This window comes from Rana temporaria, chromosome 3, assembly GCF_905171775.1.
Source record: "Rana temporaria chromosome 3, aRanTem1.1, whole genome shotgun sequence".
Lineage (NCBI taxonomy): Eukaryota > Metazoa > Chordata > Amphibia > Anura > Ranidae > Rana > Rana temporaria.
This window is the reverse complement of record NC_053491.1, coordinates 230,160,486-230,172,815: the sequence shown is the minus strand read 5'-3', so window position 1 is coordinate 230,172,815 and position 12,330 is coordinate 230,160,486.

Here is a 12,330-nt window from a genome sequence, read left to right as displayed (position 1 = left end):
CGGATCGGATGAACGCGGACAGACGGTCGGTGTCCATCCGATCCCCCCAAAGAGGAGAGCAGAGAAAAAACAGGGCAGTCTCTGCACAGTGTATGGGGACCACCCTGTCATCCGCCGGCTCAGCGGGGATCAGCAGAGCGATCCCCTCTGAGCAAGCGGAGGTTCATGGGGCGGATCATCACGGATCCGCCCCGTGTGAAAAAGCAGGAATGATGAAGCCTTTTGCACATACTCCAACTTTTGTTACAGTTATTTTAGTAACAATTAAGCATAAGGCCCCATTCACACCATAGAGTTTTGTAGCTCAAAGCTCCAAAAGCTCAACATCCCATGGTTTTCATTTGCATCGGATTATATCTGAGCATAGTGTATCTTAAAGCTTTAAGTTTAACCACCTAAGGACACCTGCACCCCCTTCCTGCCCAGGCCAATTTTCAGCTTTCAGCATTCTGAAAAGCTTTCAGCTTTACAGAATGACAATTGCGTGGTCATGCAACCTTGTACCCAAATAAAATTTTGATAATTTTTTTTCACACAAATGGAGCTTTCTTTCTTATTTGACCACCTCTGCAGATTTTATTTTTTTGCGCTATAAACAAGAAAAGACTGAAAATTAAGAAAAAAATAAACAATATTTTGTACTTTTTGCTCAGTTTACGCCGATATGTATTTTTCTACATATTTTTGGTAAAACAATCGCAATAGGTGTATATTGATTGGTTTGCGCAAAAGTTATAGCGCCTACAAAATAGGTTATTGGTTTATGGCATTTTTATTATTATTTTTTTTTTTACTAGTAATGACGGTGATCTGCGATTTTTATCGTGGCTGCGTCATTGCGGCAGACAGATTGGACACTTTTTTTGAAACCATTGACATTTATACAGCAATCAGTGCTATAAATAGCCACTGATTACTGTATAAATGTCACTGGCAGGCAAGGGGTAACACTAGGGGGCAATCACAGGGTTAAGTGTGTTCCCTAACTGTGTGTTTTAACTGTGGGGGGATGGGACTGATTGGGGAAGGAGATCGATCAGTGTTACTATATACTAGGAACACACGATCTGTCTCCTCTCCCCTGACAGGACCTTACTCACACACCTAACCCCTTCCTAGCCCCCGAGTGGTTAACCCCTTCACTGCAAGTCACATTTAAAAAAAAGTAACCAGTGCATTTTTATATTACTGATCGCTGTATAAGTGTGAATGGTCCCAAAATAGTGCCAAAAGTATCCATGTGTCTGCCATAATGTCACAGTCACAATAAAAATCCCTGATCGCCGCCATTACTAGTAACATTTTTTTTTTTAGAAAAATGCCATAAAACTATTTTTTATTTTGTAGACGCTATAACTTTTGCGCAAACCAATCAATAAACGCTTATTATGATTTTTTTTACCAAAAATATGTAGAAGAATACATATTGGCCTAAACTGAGGAAAATGTATTTATTGTTATACATTTTTTGGGGATATTTATTATAGCAAAAAGTAAAAAATATTGCTTTTTTTTTTAAATTGTCGCTCTATTTTTGTTTATTGCACAAAAAATAAAAACCGCAGAGGTGATCAAATACCACCAAAATAAAGCTCTATTTGTGGGAAAAAAGGACGTCAATTTTGTTTGGAAGCCACGTCGTACGACCGCACAATTGTCAGTTAAAGGTAAACGTGCCGAATCGCAAAAAGTGCTCTTGTCTTTGGCCAGCCAAATGATCCGGGGCTGAAGTGGTTAATGGTCATCGGCTCCAATGTCATTTTGTACTTTACCTTACAATTAGCTCAAATGAACATCCAGCAAAAGTATATCAGCGAGTTGTTATACTTCAGTGTGGTAAATAACATTATTCACTTAAACGGCCACCTGTATTAAAGAGGTGCAATACATTACAAAACGAAAATAAAGATATATACAACATTATAATTAGCTTAGGGCAGAAATCATAAAAAGATTATTTATTTTTTAGTGCAAACAGTCGTTAAGGCCAGGGGGTTGTGTGGTCCAAAAAACATAAATCCATTTGTATTCTCATTGTAAGTGTTTGTCTATAACCGCCCCTTTCAGGTATAGGAATGTGTTCTAAAGCCGCAAATTTTATCATATTAAGGTTGAAAATGTGGCGTCTTATGGGACTTTCCATCTTTTCCTTGGAAATAACTTATACATGATCCCTTATCCTATGGAAAAAAGGATGTTTGGTCTTTCCTATGTAAAAACTACCACATTGGCTTTTTTGATTTTTTACTCAGTTATATACCTTTTTTAAACATGTTGAGCTATAGCCACGATGGCGTAGCCGTATTTGTAATTCTTTAGCTTGCTGTTCAAAGTCACTATCTCTAGTGCAGTTTTTCCGAATACAGAGATACTGAGAATACGAAATACTAGAGATAAGTGACTGTGGATGGGGGGCCACACAACCCCCTGACCTTAACAACTGTTTGCGCTATAAACCCTTCTTATGATTCCTGCCCTAAGCTAATCTTGATTTGCACTATCCACTAATTATAATGCTGCATATATCTTTATTTTTGTTTTGTAATGTATTGCACCTCTTCAATACTGTTGGTTGTTTAAGTGAATAATGTTTTTTACCACACTGAAGTATAACAACTTAGTTGTAAGGTTAATTACAAAATTACACTGGAGCCAATGACCATTAAGAGGCAGCCTAGGCAGATGGCTACACGGACGCCCAGGGCACGGTGGCTTGCCAATTTGCCATTGCTGTGCCAACTTTGTCCATCCATGGTAGAGGCTACACCACAAGCAGGGGCATTCAGATGGCCTTAGGCGATATCAGTGGATGCAATGTGCACCTTTGTCCTCTAGGTGGTGCTGCTTCACTGAGCTCCCTCTGGCTACAAGAATATCGAGTCTTGGATCACTAGCATTATCTCCTTCGGGAGGAGGTGCTGGTGTTTCTGATCTGTGGCGTAAGGGAGAGGTGTGGGTTGCAATCCATGCCTCACCGTCAAATTCACGCCCTTTTTGTATTTTTTTATCCAGAATTATCTGGTGTACCCCCACTTACTCTCTAACAGTGCAAGTGTCAGGGAAGGTTCCCCCTGCTGGTGTTACTGCCTGGTATTTGGCGTGCAGTACTGTGGCCCACCACCAGGTGTCTCCCGACAGTCTTGGACTGTCGGGGGAGTTCTTCCCTGGTGGTGCTATGTCATCCTTGGGCTGCAGTACTGGCGTCCACCAGCGGGGGATTCTTAGCAGTGTGGAGCACACAGCCCTTCCTGCGTTCAGGTGTAACCTGAACTTAATTAACAGGCTTATATATACCCGGCGTGTGCAATCAGTCCTCGCCCTGGTATCGGTCTACTTACCCTGATCTTGAATTTGACCCTGATTTCTGGACTTGAGCCCTGGACCTGATCCTGATCCTGATCCTTGATCCCTGCCTGGACTTGTCCTCCCTGTGTCCTGATTCCTGTCCCCATCCTTACCCATCTACTGACCTCCCATGTGTATGACCTCGGCTTGGCTTGTTTATGAATACGGTATTCCCCTTTATTTGTACATACTGTTTGTCGTTTTATTGTGCACTGGTGGTTCACACATTTGTAAATAAACACCTTTTATTTCACTACTCACCTTGTTTGGTTCCTCTGTGCGGTCACACAGTCTGATCTACCAGCATTCCTGACAGTATACCAGGGCCATCCCTTGATCAGACGTGATTGCTTTGAGGAACCATACTGGTGTTGTGCGTTTTTTTGAAACATGGATTTCAATGAAATCCCCTTCTTTTTCTCTGCTGGCAGAGGAGGATGAGGAGTATTGTCGCCAGGTTTTTGAGGGATGGACAAGTGACCAGCTGATGGAAGCCATCTGATCAGCCCATTCCATGGTGGATCAGGGTTATATGTCTTATGATGATATTCAGCCATTAATCCATTTATGTGTTAAACCGGCCCTGTCGTTCATCCCAGATGGTAGTGACGATTTCTCTACCCCCTTCAATCATGACCAAGTTGAATCCTTGATATGGTTATTAGAGGATGATCCAGTTTCTTTTGATGAACATTATTCATCTTGTTCCCAGCAGAAGTTGTCTGAGTGCATTAGTTCAGTGCAGTCTCTGATTAGGCAAGGTGTGTGTGAATCTGCTTTTGTTCAACCTGTGCTGCAGGCATGGTCAGATCTCCTGATTTCAGCCAAACCACTACATTCCAGCCCTGCCATTAACCACCTGCCTTCCCAAGGATCCATCTGTCCATCACCTATGGCAACCCCAGCCCAGATAATTCCGCATCCTATCAAATATTACTACCCAGTTTCTACTAATTGTACCTATCCTGCCTTTAATCCACCTGTTTCCAGCCCTGCCATTAACCACTCACCTTCCCAAAGATCCATCTGTTCATCACCAATGGCAACCCCAGTCGAAGCTCAGTATACACCGCTTCCCACCAGATACCAATATCCAGTCTCTGCTCCCTGTACCTATCCTGCATACAACCCACCTGTCTCTTCTCAGCCGCCTACTAACCCACAAAAACTTCCTCCAGCTACTGTTCCCTCTACTCTGCCATATCCCAATCCTCCTTTCCAGTCCGCTGCACCCCTTACCTACAGAGCTTCTGTGGCTAAGCCCAAGAAAAAACGAAAGTTTTTCCCAACCAAGATGATCCTGCCAGTAACCCAACCTGTCTCCACACCAACCAACCTGCTCCAGTCTGCTTGCTTGCCAGCTGAACCTGATTCTGCCAAACCTCTACCTGCTATGCGGCCAGTTTGCCAGTCTGATCCTGTATGCCAGCCTGAAGTTGCTGTGCCAGTTTGCCAGCCTGAAGTTGCTGTGCCAGTTTGCCAGCCTGAAGTTGCTGTGCCAGTTTGCCAGCCTGATCCTGTTTGCCAGCCTGAAGTTGCTGTGCCAGTTTGCCAGCCTGAAGTTGCTGTGCCAGTTTGCCAGCCTGAAGTTGCTGTGCCAGTTTGCCAGCCTGAAGTTGCTGTGCCAGTTTGCCAGCCTGAAGTTGCTGTGTCAGTGCCATCCGCCCTGCCTGTGAAGTTCCTGTCCGCTGCCCAGTCTGAGGTGTCCCTGCCCGCTGCCCAGCTCGACGACCCGGAGTTTGCTGCCCAGCTCGACGACCCGGAGTTTGCTGCCCAGCTCGACGACCCGGAGTTTGCTGCCCAGCTCGACGACCCGGAGCCTGCTGCCCAGCTCGACGACCCGGAGCCTGCTGCCCAGCTCGACGACCCGGAGCCTGCTGCCCAGCTCGACGACCCGGAGCCTGCTGCCCAGCTCGACGACCCGGAGCCTGCTGCCCAGCTCGACGACCCGGAGCCTGCTGCCCAGCTCGACGACCCGGAGCCCGCTGCCCAGCTCGACGACCCGGAGCCCGCTGCCCAGCTCGACGACCCGGAGCCCGCTGCCCAGCTCGACGACCCGGAGCCCGCTGCCCAGCTCGACGACCCGGAGCCCGCTGCCCAGCTCGACGACCCGGAGCCCGCTGCCCAGCTCGACGACCCAGAGCCCGCTGCCCAGCTCGACGACCCGGAGTCTGCTGCCCAGCTTGATTTGCCCCTATCTGCATCCCAGCTTGATGTACTTTTTGCCCAACTTAAGATTTCTGTACCCGCTGCCCAGCTTGAGCTGCACTTTGCCCTGTTAAAAGTCATGGACTTTCATTCGGCCCAACCTGATGTGACTTTATCTGCTGCCCAGCTTGACTTGACACCACGGACTTCCCCCAGCAACATCTAATTGGAGCGTCCGGAGGGAAGGTTCCCCCTGCTGGTGTTACTGCCTGGTATTTGGCGTGCAGTACTGTGGCCCACCACCAGGTGTCTCCCGACAGTCTTGGACTGGTGGTGCTATGTTATCCTTGGGCTGCAGTACTGGCGTCCACCAGCGGGGGATTCTTAGCAGTGTGGAGCACACAGCCCTTCCTGCGTTCAGGTGTAACCTGAACGTAATTAACAGGCTTATATATACCCGGCGTGTGCAATCAGTCCTCGCCCTGGTATCGGTCTACTTACCCTGATCTTGAATTTGACCCTGATTTCTGGACTTGAGCCCTGGACCTGATCCTGATCCTTGATCCCTGCCTGGACTTGTCCTCCCTGTGTCCTGATTCCTGTCCCCATCCTTACCCATCTACTGACCTCCCATGTGTATGACCTCGGCTTGGCTCGTTTATGAATACGGTATTCCCCTTTATTTGTACATACTGTTTGTCGTTTTATTGTGCACTGGTGGTTCACACATTTGTAAATAAACACCTTTTATTTCACTACTCACCTTGTTTGGTTCCTCTGTGCGGTCACACAGTCTGATCTACCAGCATTCCTGACAGCAAGGCACTATTTCGGTGCTGGTCTAGGAACTGTGGTATTCACTTTACGCCTCCCCCAATGTCATCAGGGAGGCGTGATTTGTAGCCAGTGGCTGGTTAACGAATCAGGGCAATCAGTATCATCTCCCATTTATAGCATCACCATTGGTGAGTTGTATATATGAATATTTCTGATGTTTCTATATTTATATTCAAAGTGCAAGCTATTTGATAGCTCTTTCTTGTCAAACAGTATCTACATATTATATTTTCTAATCTAAGTTTATTTCTTTAACAATCTAGAAGCTCCTGAAGAAGCAATATATTTGAAATTGCGAAACATGTAGAGCTGCTTTTTAACACTTCAAGGATCTAAAGGGATCGATCCAGGATTCTCTACTCTACCCAGCGTGGGATCTGTGTATTGTTACAGCTCCACATCAAGTTCTGAGGCTATTGAGTATATTCCTTGTAAAGACCATTTGGCCTTTGCTTTGTGATATTGTATATTACGGTATATATTTTTTCTAGATGCATCCATGTATTTATGTATTATTAAAATATTTTTTTATTCTAATGTGCCTACAAGTCCATCTTTTTTTTGGAAAAAAGACGATTTGACAATGCTTTTTTCCTCAATCCATATATTCACGCCCTGATCGCCTCCTGTGCATGCACAATAGGACTAAATTGTGCCTGCACACCACCCGTGACATCACACGCTGGACGGGGTGGGGAGGACAAAAGGCTGGTCAGCTGTGTTTGCTCTCAGGGACATTCATGTGAATTGATTATATTAATAATATTATTCATATTAAACTACATATGTTGTAATTTTGCTGGTTGTTAGCTAAGATAAATAATGGTGATCCAAAGAATGATAACGTATATAATTTATTACAACAAACTTAATAATTTGATACACTTGTTATTATAGGTTTGTATATATTCTATTTGGATATACCCACCACAAAGCAGGGTCTGAGGCTGAATGATATAATAGATCAGTGGTCCCTTTGTAAGTAAAATCTATATATTCATTAGTAAACTATATTCACTACCTTTTTATAACATCTAATATACAATCACGAATATGTGTATTTTTTGTTAGTTTGGACTTTTTGTTCTCCCTGTGGCCATCTATTTAGCTGCCTTGGTCATCATTACATGGGCTCCAATTGTTTTACATAAATGTAGATATATCCCTTTCATCATTTCTATGATTCAATAGGTATGTAACCAAAAATCAAATAAAAAAAACAGGCAGCATGTTGTTAGATGTGTAGTACAAATATATTGGGATTAGGGATGAGCTTTGTATTCGACTCGAACGTATGTTCGACTCGAACATCGTCTGTTCGTACGTTCGACAAAGTTCGAACAAAATGGGTAGTTCGCGCCAAATTCGAGTGATGCGCAACGGCCCATAATTTACTGCGGCATTGCGCGCTGATGATTGGTCAAGCATGCACTATGACCCTGCATGCTTGGCCAATCACAGTGTGCAAAAAACGGAGAGCCATAATTGGCCAAAGCCAGGGTGGCTTTGGCCAATTATGGCTCAGGTGGTTTAGTATACACCCCACACTATATAAGGCCGCCTGCAAGTCGGCTGCATGTAGTGTGTTACGGCGTTGTTAAAGAACAGATCAGACAGACAGTCAGTCAGTTAGAGAGAGATAGACACACAGTGTCTTTTCTACCAGATAGATAGATAGATAGATAGAGCAGGCAGGCTAGTCAGTTTAGTTAAATTTACAGTGTGTAGAGGATATATATACATCCTAGGAATTGTACATATATTTATACACTGTATAGCTTAGCTAGATCAGCTATTCCTATTTGGCAGGCAGTAGATTGTGCTAGCTGCAGTACTCTAATGTGTTGTATTGCCTGTGTGCGGGGAAACGTGCGGAGCTTCTTACATGCGCAGTGTATAAAGGGATATTGAGTGAGAACGTCGTTCACAGTCGGTAGAAAACGTAGGACAAACGATCGTGCAGTACGATGATACGAAACTTGATTTTGGACTTTATGATCAGTGGATGAGTTTGTGGGTTAGATATGGGGAGAAAGCTAAGGCTTGACTGACATTAGCTTTTTTCGCTTATTTTTGACATGCAGAAATAATGGAGGCCTTCAGAGAACAAGAGTTCTTCACAGAATGTGTTCAAAGGGGGCCCCGGGTGGCAACCCCCCTTTTTTCTAGAATTTTTCTTTCCCAAAAAAAAAATGTATTGATAAAATATGGGCGGTTGGGACTTTATAACCGCCCATATTTTATCCTTACAGGGATGGAGGCCTGTGGTGACTTAAACCACATGCCTCATATAAAGTCCCAACCCCATTTAAAAAAAAAAAATGTATTGAGCCAAGATCTGGCATTGTAATCCCCCCCAACCCTAAAATAATTGACATATTGTTGCCACACAGCACGTGCGCTTTGGGGGGGCCAAGCCTGCATGGACAGTCTCCTGGGCCACCACCACTGGAACATCAGTGGCCTCATCAGGCACATATGTCATGTAGTTTGTTGAGGGTCTCTTTAGGAAATTGTGCACTATGCAGCAGCAAAGTCTGACATGGTTCAGATTCTACTTAACAAACCTACAGCCCTTATCTTGTTTGCACCGCCTGTATACTGCTGTTCAAAGAATATAGGGCCAAAGGGTCTTGTCAGGGCCGATCCTCCCTATAGGCTCACTATGCAAGCCACTTAGGGCCCGCAAAGCTGCGAAGGGCCCCCCAAATTACTAGAGGCCCCGCCTGGTTAGAAGTCATTTTTGCCCCCTCACCCCGCTTCTAAACTCACTGGCTGTGTCATTTCCGATAGCAGAACACCCCCTCCCCCCGCTTCTCAACTTTCTTTAATGTGACATGTCACTGTCGTCAGCGCCCTCCGCTTCTCATTTTTAATGTGCCAAGTCATTTTGCTTAGGGCCCCAGGGAGGTCAGGATCGGCACTGGGTCTTGTAATGACCTGGGGGGAGTGGTGGCGAGGAAACTCATGCTGATTTTTATCCATATTGCAGGGACCAAACATTACATTAAAGCCGCAAGCAGTATTAAATTTCTTTTTTCTTATAGTAATCTCATGTTGTGCAGGGACATTTCTAAACACGTGCCACTTCTATAGACACCCAGCAGGTACGATATTTAAAGGAATTTTTCATTTTTTTTAATTCACTTTAAGCATTATTAAAATCACTGCTCCAGAAAAAACTACAGTTTTTAAAACTTTTTTTTCCATTGATACATGTTCCCTGGGGAAAGACCCAGGTTCTCAAAGACGTTTTCCAACAATAACTTGCATATTGGGCTTTAAAATGAGCACTTTTGAATTCGAACGTTCGAGTCTCATAGACTTCAATGGGGTTCTAAATGTCCGAGCGAACGTTCGGTCCGTTCGAAAGTTCTGGTGCAAACCGAACGTGGGTATGTTCGGCTCATCCCTAATTGGGATAAATGTAAAATGTATGCGACTCTAAACTTTGTCTGAACATTATTTTGTATATGTATACTGTTTATATATTTTTTGAATTCTTAATATGTGTATTTTTTTGTAGATAGTTTATCATACAGTTCAGATTGATGCATAAACTCCCGAGGACGCCAAAAATTATTTGGTGAAACATGTCGAGATTGACGCATCTACTGTAACATGGAATATGTAAATTATGTTTGTTGATTTAGAAAATTAGATTATCTATGATCCTTTAATGAATATTTTTAACTGAAATAAATAAAAAATGGTTACATTTTTACAATATGTGTGTATTAACCACAAATGGCGACCAGCCGCCGTCGTAGCTGTACGTTGGTCCCTTTAAGCGGGATAGCAGGCACGTGCCCGCTGCATCGCGGGGGTGCGGATGCTCGTCACCGCCGGTTGTGATGACCGCTGGCTGCGAGCGATCGTGGGCATGAAAGGCAGAACAGGGACGTGTGTGTGTGTAAAGATACACATCCCTGTTCTGTTTTGTGAGGAAAGACAGATCGTGAGTTCCTAATAGCTATTTCTTCCGGGGCTGAAGTGGTAATCTGCACCCTAAAGTCCCTATTCTTTTTTTGTGCATATTTACTCTAAAAACTGGGATGTGGTGCTAGAGATAAAAATCTTGTTTCATCCAGGACTAGCTTTAAGTTTTTTTAGAACATTTGTTTAGCTCTTTACATGAAATTAATAATATAACTTAGATTACAAAAATTAAGAAAACTGGGCAAAGATGGAAGCCCTGTCAGCGGTGACAGTGCTCTGCTGGAGGGCTTTGTTCTAAGGTAAGTCTCTCATAATGTGCTAGTATGCAATGCAATGCTGCTACCAGGGCCAGTGCTACCAATAGGAACACTAGGGTGTCCTCTGAACTCATCTCTATACAAACCTGGGCTTTCTGGTATTTTTGAAACCGAAAAGCTGTGGGCTAGGTCATTCCCCTAAATATGGGCATGTATCCATAAAGGGCACCAGCATCTCGACCCTTTGTATATGCATGCTGCAGGGTGGGAAAGTACCCAATCTGCAGCTCTTTGGATTAGAAAATAACAGGACATCTAGGTTTGGCTATAGATCAGTTTGGAGGATGGCAAAGCTCATCTCCAATGAGGATGCTTGGTCCAGTGGCAAAAGATTTTCCTTTAATTTGGGAAGATTTCCTCTCATATTTTGTGGTCTCTTCTGAGGGGGTACGATTGAAGTTCCATTTGTGGCAAGACGAGGCCATGTCACTGTTTAATAGTGGTGGTCTAGGCCAGATTTTGTAGGAAGCAGGCTCACTAATGGCACAGAGGCCAGAGTTAGAGCCCACGGTCCCACCCTCCCGAGGGGGTCAGTGTGTGAAGGGAGCAATGAGAGGTTCACATTTGCACCATACTGTCCAGGTCAGGACAGACAAATGCCAGAGCCTTTGAAGGATGTAGCAGCTGGGAGTTGCAGGATAAGAAGCTAAGCTGATAGAGGTGCAGCTTTTGTACATGAGCATTGGGAATGTGTGTTAAATGGTCTGGAGGAACAAGGCATGAGGCCTGAGCATTAAAGATGCAAAGAGAACCACATTGTTTGTTTATTGTATTGATGGTGAGAACTCCTGTGTCGGTAGACTGAAAAAACACCGCTGTTGTAGAGTAAATTCACTGTTTTGCACTATCAATGGGCTACAAAATCCCTAAATGGTTGCACATTTTAACTAACATTTTAGCTGTAACACTAAAATCAAGGGCACTGCACCTCAACTGCGAGCCAAAGACTTTGCTTCCATTTGCAGTGCCATATTTACATAGAAAATCACATTCAGGCAACAATTAACAAATGGGCATTCAGGAGGTGGTAGGATTGCCTCCTGAATGCCTGGCAGCTGCTGCTCTACCTAACTTTTCAAAGGTGTGGTACAGACTGCTGCAGATATAAATGAGCCTTAAGTCTGTTGGGCCAAGTTGCTCAATGCAAGCCCAATGACAAGCGGAAATCTATTGTTTACCATAGTCCCAGTTGCAAGAATTTACAGTACATCAGTGTGCTGGAATGCATATTACGGAAATAAAAATTATGAATTTTTAAATCCTGCTGTGAACAAAAAGCCTGCACATCAATGCAACGCATTCCAGTGTGGACTAAATGGACAATTTCTTTAATAAAGCAATGAGCTATATGCAAAGTGCTAAGTTAACAATTTGAATTTCCTTTTTAATTTGTCTGGGTATTAGTTTATTTGCACTGACTTTTAAGCACACTTTAAATAGTTCAGGCTTTTTAGTTGTGGAGATTGATTTCCAGTTTTAGGATATTTGTACCACTATCATTTTACCTTTTAATAACCAATAAAATAAGTAAGGCTGTATTGCTGCTACTTGATTTATGGAGTATTTGCAAGGCAGAATTTTTTTACACCAGGTTTTTGGAATAACAATTAGCTTTTTTTTTTTATATATATTTTTTTTTAAATATGATTTTTTTTTAAATATTTTTTTGGGGTTCTTTCTATAGTGCTTCTCATCTGTAAGCTATTTTTTGTTTCAGTGTAATAACACTCAAATGCCTGTCAGG